At 45.1% G+C, this 14,225-nt stretch overlaps 1 protein-coding gene and 1 long non-coding RNA gene across 5 annotated transcripts in view; one reads left to right on the top strand and one right to left on the bottom strand.

Moving 5' to 3' along the window:
• LOC141957263 (uncharacterized) overlaps nucleotides 1-8,003 on the bottom strand; it is a 53,190-nt gene extending 45,187 nt beyond the window's left edge. Inside the window, exon 1 of the long non-coding RNA XR_012633090.1 lies at nucleotides 7,907-8,003. This is a non-coding gene — a long non-coding RNA (uncharacterized LOC141957263). The remainder of the gene's footprint in view (nucleotides 1-7,906) is intronic.
• ASAP1 (ArfGAP with SH3 domain, ankyrin repeat and PH domain 1) overlaps nucleotides 6,654-14,225 on the top strand; it is a 185,008-nt gene continuing 177,436 nt past the window's right edge. For all 4 annotated transcript variants that reach the window (XM_074898426.1, XM_074898430.1, XM_074898431.1 and 1 more), the window contains exon 1: nucleotides 6,654-7,012. The gene's annotated coding sequence lies outside the window, so the exon portion shown is untranslated. The remainder of the gene's footprint in view (nucleotides 7,013-14,225) is intronic.

Raw genomic sequence — 14,225 nt, forward strand, 5'->3', positions numbered from 1 at the left:
CCTGGGGACTCGCCTGTCCCTCGCCCGAAACAAACATTGAACTGATGCCTTTGCCCAAATGAGGGAAATCTCCCTCCAAATCTTCTTTTTTAAAAGACCTTGTCTTTACTAAATAAGACATTTCTCATTTTCGTCTGCTGAATGGTTTTCACAGACATACATAGAATGCAAAGGCTGATCCTAGAAATTGAGCTGTGCTGGAGAAGGCATGGAGAGCCAGAAGAGTTAGGATCCTGCCAGCTGCAGCGAGACCGCCTGTAAGCAATTAGCTCCTGCCTCAGCTAGGATGTAGTCTCCTCTGCCTTTGAAATCACTGTGGCCAGGCCTGCCTGTGCTACCCTTATGGTAACTAGCTTTAAAAAAAAAAAAAAAAAAAAGATTTTAATAACCAGATTAGCATATTGACATCATAAACCCAGCTACATGTGAATTAAGTGCATCCATTCTCAAGCTGTGAAGTTATTTAGTCACAACCACTATACCAGCAAGGAGGGGAAAGATCTTTTTTTTTTTTTTAGGATGTCAGGATCAAGACCTGGAGTGGCTGTGTCAGGCACTGCTGCTGTCATAAGAGTCAGTGATTTAAACAAAATTATATTTATCCACAGCCAGCACTGAAACAAGCTGTTTAAGAGGGAACTTTGTTTACAGCACAGTAGTACCTAGACTTCCCCTGAACATACTCCCTCTTCCAGGACCCATCTGCTCTTCAGTGTGCAGAACTGCTTTTAAGCAGCTCAACATGAGGACTACACTGGTGAAGACAAGCAGCCTGCTTGACCCTAACATCCTTCCTTTCCTCTCCATTTAGCAAAATCCTAACATCAAACAGGAAAGAGAATGACTAGGGCTAACTTTTCAGAGGTGAAGTGTTATGAGACTGTGTTTTTTCTCTCCCAGCAAATTCCAGATGTTAGAAGTTGCCAATGGATGGAGATGTCAAACAGTAGCAGGAATAGTCACACAGAAGGAGTCACACATCCACCCTTGGTGTTGGGAGAGAAATTCTTTGTGGAGATGCAACCTGAGTTCCAGGATGACTTAGTGATGTCATACTAAGTGTCAAGGCAATCTTTGGAGTCTCCTACAGCTCAAGTGGGAGACGTTATAGAAACCCTATGATACTTTAAGATCACAGCACAGTCAATGATGTTACTACAGTCTACACCTGGTGGAGACTTGGTCCTACATCAGTGATGTTTCCTGGCTCTTCTCTTGGTTTGAGGAAAGCACTGATCAGCTCAGCTTCACACACCTTTCTGAGCCTATGTGCCTCCCTTGTTTGCAGTGTACATCACTCGGTTTGTGATGTTCATATCTTTGCAAGAACAGGACAGCAACCCTCTCCAGAACCACAACTCCACCTTCCACATTCAGCTTGTTCTCTATATTTCAGCCCCACTAGCTTTCAGTAGTATGGCATGACAATGACATGACATCATAAAGGAGACAATCAGCCTTGTTTATCTTTGCTGGGAAGAACATCTCTTGGATCATGGGCTGGCTACTGCTGCAGTAGAGTTAACAGTATAGCAAACTGCCTGTGCTCCATTTCCTTCAAGTTCATTCTGTTCTCATGAGGAAAACCCTTCGTGTCTTCTATTAAACACATAGTCTGTGCCTCGCCATTCATGGGCATGCAAAAACAAGTGATGCTATTGCACAAGCCCATATCATGCTCAGCTGTGGACACTGTTCTAGTTCATTTGGAAAAACATACACCACATCTGGCAAGACTGGTGTTCCTTTTATTAAAAACAATGAGCTGCATTTTGGTCTGACTCCTGTTTTACTAAAGCTGTGCAGCTGTTAAATGTAATGCATGTGAGTATTCAATAGTGCTTTCTCTGTGCTCACATGAACACATGCATGTGGGGAATTGGCAAATCTTTCTGCCTTAAAAGACAAAAGGGAAGCATTTGAGCTTGGGACAACACAAGAAGAACTTGGACAATTGGATAAATTCATGATCAAGATGGAAGTTCTCTCTGCTGTGCTGTGAAGTGTGGCCAGATAGCCTTGGGCAGACTTGTCACACACGCAGAGGGAAAAACAATCCATCACACTTTTCCTCAGCCATAATTTTAATCTGGCAAAATAACTTTCACCAAATAAAACAAATGCTGATGCTGTCTATATAACCAGACTGCAGAAAGGTAGCCCTCAGAAGCCATGTCTGACACGAGGTGGTGCATGAGGTAAGCAAAAAGTTGGTAGAAGACACCCCACATCTGCCTTAGAAATCTTACAGCCCCACTGCAGCTCTTCCTGGCAGCAGTGAACTCCAAAATAAACCATGCTGAACATGAGGAAAAATTCTCCAAAGTTGAGTAATACTCTGTGTCCATTGCAATCACATTCAACATCTGCCAGCTTCCTCACCAGGCTACTGCAGTGCATCTTGCTGTAAGAAAAACAGGGCTTGAGTTACCTCTACCCCAGGACTACTTTGCTGGTCAAGTTCTCTTAGACTGGCAGCTATACTGGCAAAATTACACTGCGTTGGTATAATAAAACCAGTCCCTTGAGGGAGACAGCCTTTACCCTTAAAAGACCAGATATTTCCAGCAAGGCCATCTATAACAGGGAGCAGGAGAGCAGTGTTGTAATGGCTAAACCTCTGCACCCAGCCCAGTCACATCAAGATGTGACTAAGCAGGCAGAAGGGCATCATGGAGAAAGAATTCACCTGGGATGTGCTTCAGCTGGGGTTAAACCCCAGGAAAAATATTAGGGCTATATCATATCCCTCTCAGGCCAACACAACTGAAAGAATAACCTGATCAGTGCTGTGCTTTCTGAAGTCCCACTGAAATACACACATGAATCCATACTCTCCCTGCAAGTAGAGGTGCAGGCTGCCTCTTCTGCTCCCCTCTTTGCAGGCCACTATGTAACTTATTTGCTTGAAATAAAGTTCAAGGACAATACAGGGGCAAAGTGGTCCCTAAGGATAGGCCCTGCTGTCTTCATTGCTCTGCAGTTCCCTGACCTGAGACATTATCAGAAAAATACCAAATTGTAGACTGGACTTCATAATCAAAGCATGACATTTTTAAAGAAACCAAGTTCCTAGCCCAAGCAGCTGGGAAAAAAAAAAATAAAAAAATCACATTTCACATGTGAACATCTTTCATTGGACAGTGTCCTGTACTCAGAAACAATATTTTCTTCTCTAATCTCACTGCAATCAAACCTTAAGTTACATTGGGCACCTTAATCATGACATCTAACATAAATGTCAATTCTGTTAATTCTTTCTATGTGGTCCAACTTAACAGAAACCTCACAGTAGCTATTATTATCATGGGCATATTTCACAATACCCAATTGCTTCTCATCCAGAAATCTCTGTCTCCCACAGATCTCTGTGATGTTGCCATGAGCCTGCAGTAAAAATTACTGCACTCAAGGAAGAGGAAAGCAAAATATTTAGGGCAGCTTAGAATAAATCAAACTGAAATAAGACTTTGTTTGGCAGCCACACGTGTTTTGTTTTTGTTTTTGTTTTTTTTTAATTTAATTCTGGGGAGAAGAAAAGAAAAACCTTTAATGTTTAAGATTTTGCTCAGTATGTGATCTGCCGCTTAGGTAAGCTCGGTAATGCAGATGTTTTGATGGAGAAACTAGGTCAAGTTTCTCTGAGACGTGGGCAAGGCCTCGGATGTTACTTAGCATCGTAGGAGTCTGTGGTACTTCCAGGCACTGCGGTGAGGAGAGGACACAGAGGCAGAGCTCTTCTCATGTGGGTACCACGGCAGACAGTACTAGTGGCTGGGGTAAAGGTCTACTGGTATTTAATTTGCATGTCTCCCCTCCCCAGCCCTGGGAAATCTGCTGTTTAGAACTGAGGTAAAGTGCCCTCCTGAAAGAGCTAATTTGCATCTAGCAGAGTGCAATAGAAAATGAAGAAGCTTTCATTAGTTCCCTGATTGGGTTTCATGTGTCACCTATTTAATCCAAAAAATAAGTGCAGCATGTAAAGCACCTCAGAGCCCACTATGAGATGAAAACCGGCTTCTTCAAAATGAATCCAGATACGTCAGACAGGGCACAGATCAGACAGGGCTACTTCCTCCATCAGAGGCACTGCCTCTCCCTTGACAGCTAGCAGACCATCACAAGGCCACCTGGGACCTGGGCCCATCCTGCACGGCCGCAGGGCAGCACTGAGAAACAGCCCTGCCATCTTCAGTCCAACCAGAAACCACCCCGCTTCACCTTGAATGGGAAGCTGGGTCATGCTGGGAGCAGGAGAGACGCCAGTGGTGTTTCCGTCAGGCTGCACACCATGGCCATGACAAAAAAGAAAACATATTGAGCCCTGTCATTGTGGAGCAACACCATTTCCTGATCTCTCCTGATCTCCTCCCTTTCCACGTATCTGTTTCCTTTCAGAGCAGAGCAGAGCAGGCTAAGCACTGACCTCCACGTTTCCCTCTGGTGCAGAGACGGAGGGACAGCAGAAGGCACCAGCGCTGCTCTGCAGTCCCAACACAGCCACCCCCTTCTGCCTTTCTCAGCTGCAGGTGATACCAGGCTACAGCAGCCCAGCCAACTGACCAGAACATGCAAGAGCATATGTCACAACATGGCACAGATGTCAACCGTGTCCACAACACCAGTTCCCCAGGGAACATGAGCTAGAGGTCTCCAAGTGCTGGACCACAACAATTAAAATTTGGAGGAGCAAACTGACTGTCAGTCAGGCCAAAGACCCTTCATATTGAGTCATTGCTAATACACCAGCGGTCTGCTGTTTCCAATCTATTTCAGGTGCTCTTGCTTGGTCAGCCTGTCCATTCAAGACTCGCTGACCCAACTCTGTTGGTGATAAAATGTTTCCAGACAAAAGCTCCTTCTTGACTCAACACCCTGACAGGAAAGCAGAATGAGCCTGTAAGCATGACCCTTTCCCACGTGCGTGGCACATGACTCACCTTCTTCACAGATCTCCTTCCCAGAATTAGGAGAAAAAAAAAAAATAAAGGAAGTACAGCAAGAAGAAAACCTCAGAAACACCTCAGCAAAATAAGCAAGCACCAAAGATCTAAAAACAACTGCTACAGACAGCTCTACAATCTTCATTAAAATATCATCACACAAGGTTATCATGAAGAAGCCTTGGAAATACAAACAGCATGGTGTGGTGTGAGTAGTGTTTGCAAGAGCACAGTGAATCTCAGCATTCAGGAAACTATTATTAGTGAGATATTTGTCAGGCCACATTCGTGCTGCAAACATCTGAGTGACCTGCAGAAAGCATCCAAGAGAGAAAGGTAATGAACTGCTGAGCTTTGTGTCACTGTAGCTTGTATCTGGCTAGTAGCTAAGTCAAACTCAGCTGAATACCTCTGCCGAGCCCCAGATGACTGCCTGCAGCTCTTATATGAGCAGCAGTCATGAAGAACCACATCTCACTAGTACCATTTCTGGCAGTAAATTAAAATTTGGCCCTGGGTTAGCCAGGTATTTATCTGGAAAGGAAGGGTGGGATTCATCCGAAGAGCTGCAGGTAACTAAAATACAGAGAAGTGCATCTCAGCCCATCACCGAGTATCCTCTAGTAATGAGAGGAACTGGCACTTGTAGGCAATAATTCACTCACCCTAAAGTAGGCAGCAGATCTAGGGGAGGTCGGAGGGTTGATGTGTCCCCTGACAATCTCAGGTGAAGATGTCAAACAGGCGGGGACAATTCCCATTCCCACAGGCTGGCACATGGTGCAATACAGCTGGCTCATGAGGCCACGGACCCCAGGTCCAGGTCTGGTGACTCCCTGAATGAATCCAGCCACCAGACTTCCATTTAAATCAAAGTCACCGAAGAATAGGGGGAAATGAAATATGTTGCCAGACTGCTCAGATTTGGTCTGGTTTCATAATTTCCTAATTCTTTTGACAGCTGAAGATTTTCATTTTTTTCTTTCTTGAAGCAATGGGGTTTCCTCTCCTTTGCTGGGGCTGGCATGGGACACTCATCCAAAATCTGACATGAAAACAACCTGGATGAATGAAACACCAATGGAAAGACATGGAGGAGAAAGAAAAAAGTATTCAGAAAAACAGCAAAATGAAACTTCCTTGGCAGCCCTGAGTTTTTCACACTTGTGGTTGCAAAGACAAATTCCTTGGTCAGTTCCGGAGTGCTGAATACATGGAAAGGGCCCTTTTTATCCCATATCAGATCTAAGCCCAAATAACTGCCAGCTGTCCCTTATGTGAGGTCCCCCCTCCTTTCTCCTTCTCTGAGGAGTCTGTACTGAGCAAACTTGCCCTGACTGCTCTCACTCTGTGATCCTTTGGGAAACCCAGCGAGGGGGAGAGAGGAGACCTCCAGTATCATTACAAAGGCAGAATATGTTGCATTTATGCCTATGAGGAGAATTACTCACTAGACACTATCCCTGCCCTCCGAAAGAGGCAACAGCTTTTCCTCTAATGCTGTTGCCGTGTGGTTTGCACTGAAATCCTGAAGCCTCCTCCTCCAGCAGCTGAGCAGACAAACCACAGGCCAGACGTTTTCTCTGTGTTTCAGTTTTTCTCTTAGCAGAGGGGATAATGAAATTAGCCGGCACTCAGGAATGCTGTAGCTTTAATTCATTAATATCTATAAGGAGCTTAGTGATCCTCAGCCATAAGGGGGTCTGGAAACGCCAGCAGAAATGCTTTGCATCTTGTTGCTGTGCTCTGACTTTCAAAATTTCCCTACTGAATCCACTGATTCAAATAATTTGAGTTCTGAATTTTCTGACTCGACAAATTCGAATCAGCTTTTCACAATGATGCAAGGAGTAAAAACATGCTCTTTGTCAGAGAGAGGAAACTGGGAGCAGCACTAGGCTATCTGTATGCTGCATGAGTCAGCCACAGTTTATGCACCTGCTGTGACTTACAACTCTGAATGCACTGAATGCACTTGGAGATGCTGGTTTTGCAAACAGATGGATTTTGTAAATCCTGTTAACGTTTCTGTGTGTAAGAGCTTCCCAGCAGAAAAGCAGCAAGGCCACGTGAGTATCGGATACACTTACCCTTATAGATTTTAGAATAGTAGCTTCATTTTACTCAGGCTGGAGGTATAAATAGATTCATCATAGAGTGGGCACCTGTTTGTGAGAATGGTGACTTTCAGGAAATTAAATTTTAAATTAACTGCTCTAAGATGTAAAAGGGGAGATTTGTGGCTCTAAAGACACATCAGCCCTGGAGAGCTCAGTTCAACCGTACTCCAGCAAAATAACCAGTTTGGAGATAACACGGGGGCTGCATGTGCAAACTGCTTGTTGTGCTTTCTCTCGATCATAGGGTTTTATTCCAAAAAAGTTACTGGAATGTTTTGTTCTTGTAAGGTTTAAGCCGCTTATGCAGGCAAAATTGCATAACCCATTTGCTATGTAAGCTTCAGTCTTTGACATGTACTGAACTCTTTTTGCTTTGTGCATATACAGCTGCCTTTTGCAGGGGATGGGTCCTGAGAAGGAAATAAGGAAGCTGTGCCTGATAAGAAGGGAAAAAGGGTCCTGGGAGCTGCTATTGGAAATACAAGAGAAAGGGGGGCAGCAGAAGCACAGCCGGTGTGCCAGCAGTTTATACATGAGATTGCTGAAATCCTTCCATTCACCTAGGCAGGGAGGCTGTCATGGGGCAGGGTGTGCAGCTGCCACACACCAGGCTGTGTGTTCCATCACCTGCTGAATGCACTGGCTGTCCTGAAATGACCCAAAATACACAGCAAAGGAAGGCAAAAATGGAGAGTGGCAAAGGTTAGTGGGCTTCAGCCATAACAGCAGGACATTCTTTGTCAGCCCTGGAAGTGGCCTCTCTTGGCTACAATCAGTCGTCGTTTTGCATTTAAGCATGGCCATAGTTTGGGAGGAGGAGGTGGGAACTGCTATAAAACTCACCTTTTTGTGTAGTTGTGAAGAGACCCTCATACTGGTAGGTACTGAGGTGCTCAGGCAGGGAGGTGGCAGTCCAGGTGTGACCCCACCACCTAAGTGCAAAGGCGACTAGCAGAGGCTGCATTAGAAGTTGGTGTCCAACAGGCTGAACCCAGGTCTCAGGCTTGCCTCTATTTAAAGACACATAACAACCCTGTACTTCCCCACGTAGCTCTGATCATCAGTTATTGAATGCTAGGACCCACTGTATACTGTGAAATCCTAGATGTTGTTATCGGAATTTATGATGTGGGCAACTAACATAGACAATCCCAATACTGCTGGTGGGATTTATCTGAGTAAATCTCACATGTGTTATTCTCCTAGAAAAACAAGCGATCAACTTTTTGGCTTGGCCTAAGTCTCCAAAGATAAATGTATTCCCTCATTTATTACTAACTACACAGCTTGTGGCCATGTGGTGTGAGTATAAACAAGCTTGAACAAATGTCTAGTATGGGAAGGAATAAAACGTTAATGCAAAAAATTGATTTGGTGATCTCTTTGCAGCCAGTGAGCCAGATATTTCATTGCCAGGTCTGACTGTGTAAAATAGTTATGTGTGATTAGCACTTAATGACTGGAGTTTCTTTCTTTTCCTTCCCAATCATTAAAGCCATGTTGATCTGCTCAGAACATATTGATAACTTCTGAATATATAGGCAAGCGAATCAGAAACCACAGCAGCCTACTCAGGTTCTATTTATTTCTCTTCATTGACATGCAGTAGACCTTGCCAGATAAAGATGTATCCAGCATTGTAGCACAGAGGACAAAGAACAAGGAGATGGGGCAGTAGCTGAGCTGTCACCCCTCAGAAATACCAAGCACGGGATTACATCCATCCAGAGGAAGATGACTGGGGCAGTGCTGCTGTTAAAGCTGGGGGACGGTGTCATATGCAGGTGCTGAGCACAGGGAGCAGCCCCCTGCTTGCCGTGCACTACACACAGCTCACACCCCCAAGTACAGATGTTGCCTGCATGAGACTGCCGCAGCAAATCCCCACCTGGCCAAGACCCAAAGCACTTCTCCAATCCAGTCTCGGCCACAAAAGACTTGCTTTGCAAGGTGGTTTCCTGCTTCCCTCCCCCATTACTTTCTGCAGCATTTCAGAGCTTGCAGGGCAAGCCTCCACTTCAACCAAAGGGCCTGGTGTCTCTTTGCACCTTGTGTAGGTGTGTGCCTTTTAGCACAGCTAGTCACTGTTTTGCTTTTGACTACATCTGTATCATTTCCCGGTCCTGAGACATCTGACTCTTCACCACCACTCATGCTGCGACAAGTGGTGCTCGAAGAGGGCTTGTTGAGGACCATGGCCAGGATTTTCAAAGATGTATAAGGGGGATAGGTGCTTACCTCCTGAGGTTTTTCAGGAGAGACGGTGGTTAATTCCTTTAGTTACGCCCATTTGTAAGAAAAGAAGCTTTCTGCACATGGCGTGCAGCAAGCACGTTCTCCAGCACCCTCTGAACCAACCTGTGTGAGCACATTTATGTCACTGCTCATCACTTAGCCCAGGGCAGGATATATGTAGGCTTTGTGCCAAAATAACTGCAGAGATTCTTGTTCTTGTTCTGCTGGAGGAAAATCCCAAAAGAGAACAAGTTACAGTTATGGATAAATATTCATCTGGCATTCAAGAGAAATGCATAGATGCATCTTGAGTTGGTTTCCATCTGTTAGTGATGATCCCAAGTGCTGTTACAGGAAGCAGAACCCAACCAGCTAATTCATCCCTATTACATTACGCCTTCGGTGCCAAAGCAGAAAGCTTGTTTCCTAACCCGATTCTGTGTTACCAGGCAAACTGTCTGCCCGCATGATAGGCTTTATTATGAGCAGGAACAGTGCCAGTGCTTTGACTCTGTAGGCAGACAATGACCACAGCAAATAGGAGGGTGGCATGGTCGAAGGACATCACTCCTGGTGTGTCTTCTTGCTAAAGGATGATCCTACTAATGTCAGGGGGTGGACGAGCCACACCCCACCCTATCAGAAGCAGTGTTGTCACACAGCCTAGATATAAAAAATTATGTTTGAGTCAAAGGAAAAACCTGTATTGGTAAATAAAACCAGCCAGGACACTTTGCATGTTCTTAAGGGCAAGTGAAGTGATGCAGCTCACATCTGCTGAGCTCTGCGCCCCCAAACCAGAACAGCTTCATCCTTTCTACCTGCTGGACCCTGCTGTCCTCTGAGCTGTGCCACGGCACCTGTGGTAACAGTGGTTGAGACAGGATAAAAGCATTTAAGGGAATGTGTAAATTAATAATTTACAGAGAGGGTCTCCAGTCTATGTCCTGATCCTGTTTGGCTCACTCGTCTAGGTGTAGCCAAAGGGCCTGACTCGGCAGTCAAGCCCTTTGGACTGAGAAGTCCAAAGCTGACTTTTCTCAGCACTGGGGGTTGTGCTGAGCCTGTGAGTCTAAACTGGGAATTCCCAATGGGACCTGAATTCTCCCATAATTAGTAAGGGAGTCTGGAGACCACGTACTGTCCCACTTACAGCACGTTTCCACTGGACAGGCAGTGAGCCCAGATGGTTGGTTTTGATATAAAACACATTTTACCTATTTTTGTCACTCCTTCCCTACTGCTCATGTGTTTGCTTCACCCGGCTGTGACTCCCTCCTTATTGCAGCCTGACTATGGCCATGACTCCAGATGACATAGCAATACCGCCATAAATATGGGACTTTAAAATCCGAGTTTGATCCAACACACCACCGTAGAGCAGTACCAATAAATAACATAAAACCGGGTACACAGAAAAGGAAATTGATAGAAATCTCCCTAAATCCAACTTCAAAAAATGGGAAAAATAACATACTAAGATGACTTTACTTCTGGTTTCATATTTCCGATTGATACTACCGTAGGTGGACATGCAAAAAATTGTAGGTGTCCTGCTGAATTAAATTTGGAGGCAACCGATGATGCCATGTTACATTATATATAATGTCTGTCTAAAGCAGTTGAATTTATTATAATGCACTTTTTTTCCCCTTAAAACCCTCATGCCAAGTGCAATAAATTGGTAGAAGAACTCCCACTCTAGTAAATTTTGGATCAGATCCTGTGGGATTAGCCCACATGAGCTTTACACAACAAGGACTTGCACACAGCAGTAACAGATTAATGAGACTATTTCTGTAACCAAGCATTTGCCGACAGGGGTTAAGTTCGCATGGCCAAGCACTAACAGACTTAAGTCATCATCTTAATAGCCTGTGCATCCATTATATTGAAAGTGAAATGAGCACATCTGGGTGCCTAGAGATGAAAATGATTAATAAAGGGAAAAAAAAAAAAAAAAAAGCAGACAGCTGAGCAGGTAAAGTGAAGAAACCATATGAAGAGGAGGGACTGTTGTTCAAAGAGTCATGCTCAAACCTGGGGAGTTCATGGATCCAATGAGTGGCGTGTGCTCTTGCACAAACATGCCACACTGACAAATGAGACCAGTGTTTGATTTCCATATGAGCACTGGTGTCAAAGCTGTACCACTGACACAGAAGTGCAGTTCCTGCTCGCTTTGGTAGGAGCTGCCCATACGTGATGGAGAGCACAGTGTGAGTGGTAGGGTCCAGGTCGAACCACCTAACATGAGGAAATTGGAAGTTAAGTCTAACAATTGACTGCATGCACAGAGAGAGGGTTTAAATAAACATGCTTTGGTGTGGGGACAGGCGATATGTTTGAAAATCTGGGCAGGCTCTTTCTGCCGTCTGTGTTTTGTTTCTGAATCCAATGCTATTATAATGAATAAGCTGTTTGCTCTTTCGACTGCACACCACATGACAGCTAGTTTCCATCCAAAAGCTTTGGTCCCTGCATGTAAATTGATCCTGTAAAGTTAACTCCTTTGTTCAAGAGGTTAAGTATGTGATGTATCAATCGGGCTTTTTGTGTGAAAGCCACAGAGCAATATACTTACTGAGCCATATGTGTATTGCAGAATAATTTGCAGTAAAGGTATGCGGAGGAGCAAAGATGGATCACACCAAAAAAATGTAGGCTCCAGTTCAAGAAAGTATCCATTTAGAACAGAGCAGAACTTAAGCATATGCTTAACTGCCACTGAAAAATGGTTTCAATCACATGTTTCAGGTTAAGCGTGTGGTTAATGCTGGCCCCAATAAGGAAGAATTTAAACACATGCTTGAAACTCTGAACTGGTGCAGGGGTTACAAAAAGGCCTCTGGAGTCTGGGCTGACCAGACCAGGAATCCAAAGTTCCACCCCGTCTCTACTAAACATGCCAGGGAGACCCACAAGGGGAAGAGAAAATCTGAAGAAAACAGCAGGATCAGCTGGAGACACTTCAGAATGCCAAAAATGCATGCCAGGTTTGATCCTAACCACAAGACAATTACATCTTCCTGGGATGCAGCAGCACAACCAGGAGCTTCACCACTCCCACATGGTCCCCCTGCTTGCAGCCTCAGGGCAAGTGGATGCTGAGGACACCAGTCCTGGACTCACAAGATCCAGTTGTTCTTCTGACTCATGCTTTGGACATGACCTTGGGCATGTTCCCGCTGCAACACGGTGACTCTAGTATCTGTCCCAGCCTCCCATATGACAGTGGAGAACCAGGAGATGCTCTCAGACATGGGGGGGCCACAGAAGTCTCTATTGTAGATGGTACTCCATCCTATATCCTGGTTGCTGTCACCATAAAGACTTTCCAGGGAGCCAAAGGGGCTTCTGTATAAGCAGCTTTGCCACAATGGAGAATTCAGAATGAACCAGAGGGCAAAAGGAATCTTCCTTGCAGGACACGGGACTGTCTTTGCATTGTCTTCTTCAGTGAAAACAATGTTGCCTTGGTAGAATGACGTCTCCTCTGACATCTTAATCCCTGCCGCCTACCCTTCTGGCAGTGGGATCATATGCATCTTTGGCAACAGGCGATTGGCATTTTCAAAACACGTTAAATTCTTCCTTCTGCTGCAGTGCATCTGGACACAGATCGTACTGGCAGTCTCGCTCAACGTTATCTTTTTATTAGAAACTCTTGAAGGAGCATATTTGTCTTATCCCTTCAGCTTCTTGTTATCTCTCTCTGGTAGCAAGAACCAACAGCCAGCAAGGTACTTTCCAAAGAAAATAGAGGCACAGCCTCTGCCTTTCAGAGCCATCAATCCCTTTAAGATCCTTTGCAGTGTTGTGAAATAAGAGAATCAGAAATCTAACCCCATCGTTGTGAAAATGTAAAGGTACTTTTAATATTTCTCTTATGTGTGTCTGTATGTATGTGTGTGTGAGTGTGTTTAGCCTTCATGTCTTTAATAAGGAGGGTTTTTTTTTTCCCTTGTAAATGGGTAGACTTGGAAAAGTGTTCTCCTTGATTTCCCTGCCTTAATGCAGTTCCTGCTCCAAGGTGGTGCAACATCAGCCATGCTGTTAAACACCTAACACGGTCTTCCTCCTCAGCAACCCTGGATTAAGCAGTTCCTATGGATGCACGAGCAAAGCCTGGAACAGCACCGGCTGAGAGTGCTTGCAGGAATTTCAGGAGTGCAGTCAGGTTCTCGTCTGATCTAAACTGGCGGAGCTCCGCTGCCTTCCTCAGAGCTCTGCCAACTCATACCAGGTGGGAATCTGGCCCTCTGCCTTATTAATTACCATACGCACTCAGAGATGAAAAATACGTTTATCACAAAGCAGAGAGAAACCCATCAGCTGCGTGAGCTGCCAAAAGGGAATGTGTTTGCTTGGCTGGGCTCAAGGGGCATCACTTCAGTGGCACTGGACACATATCTGCCAGCAGCTGGTTAGCTCTCACTGATGCTAACCGGAGGTGACGGAGAGAGACCAGACAGCTCTCTGGAGTCCCTCCCTGCCCCGTTCTTCTATGATGTCTGTTATTTAACAAGGGATCGAGTCTTCCCTGTTGGTACAAATTATACCAGCCAAGGCCAGGCAATGTCTTGCAGGAGCAGACGCCTCAGCAGGCTGTGCAGCTCAGTTCAAACAAGATTTTGAGGACAAACTTGGGCTTCTGGGGATTGTAGCTGTGGAGAGGGTGACCTGGAACTCCAGGTAGAGTAGGGCTACATGCAGCGAAGGTGGTGGATGAATTCAGAGCAGCCAAGTTTCCCCAGGTTTTTCTCTGTCTGGTTTGGATTAGGGATTCACATGGATTAGGGAAGGATTTATCAGGCTGCAGTGCCAAACCAGTGTTTATCAACAGTATCCTTTTATTTTTTAATTGTGTCAGAGATTTCTAGCTGGCATCTCTCTCTCTCCAAACCTGGCCAGTCAGTGGAAATGG

This window comes from Athene noctua, chromosome 2 (genome assembly GCF_965140245.1).
Source record: "Athene noctua chromosome 2, bAthNoc1.hap1.1, whole genome shotgun sequence".
Lineage (NCBI taxonomy): Eukaryota > Metazoa > Chordata > Aves > Strigiformes > Strigidae > Athene > Athene noctua.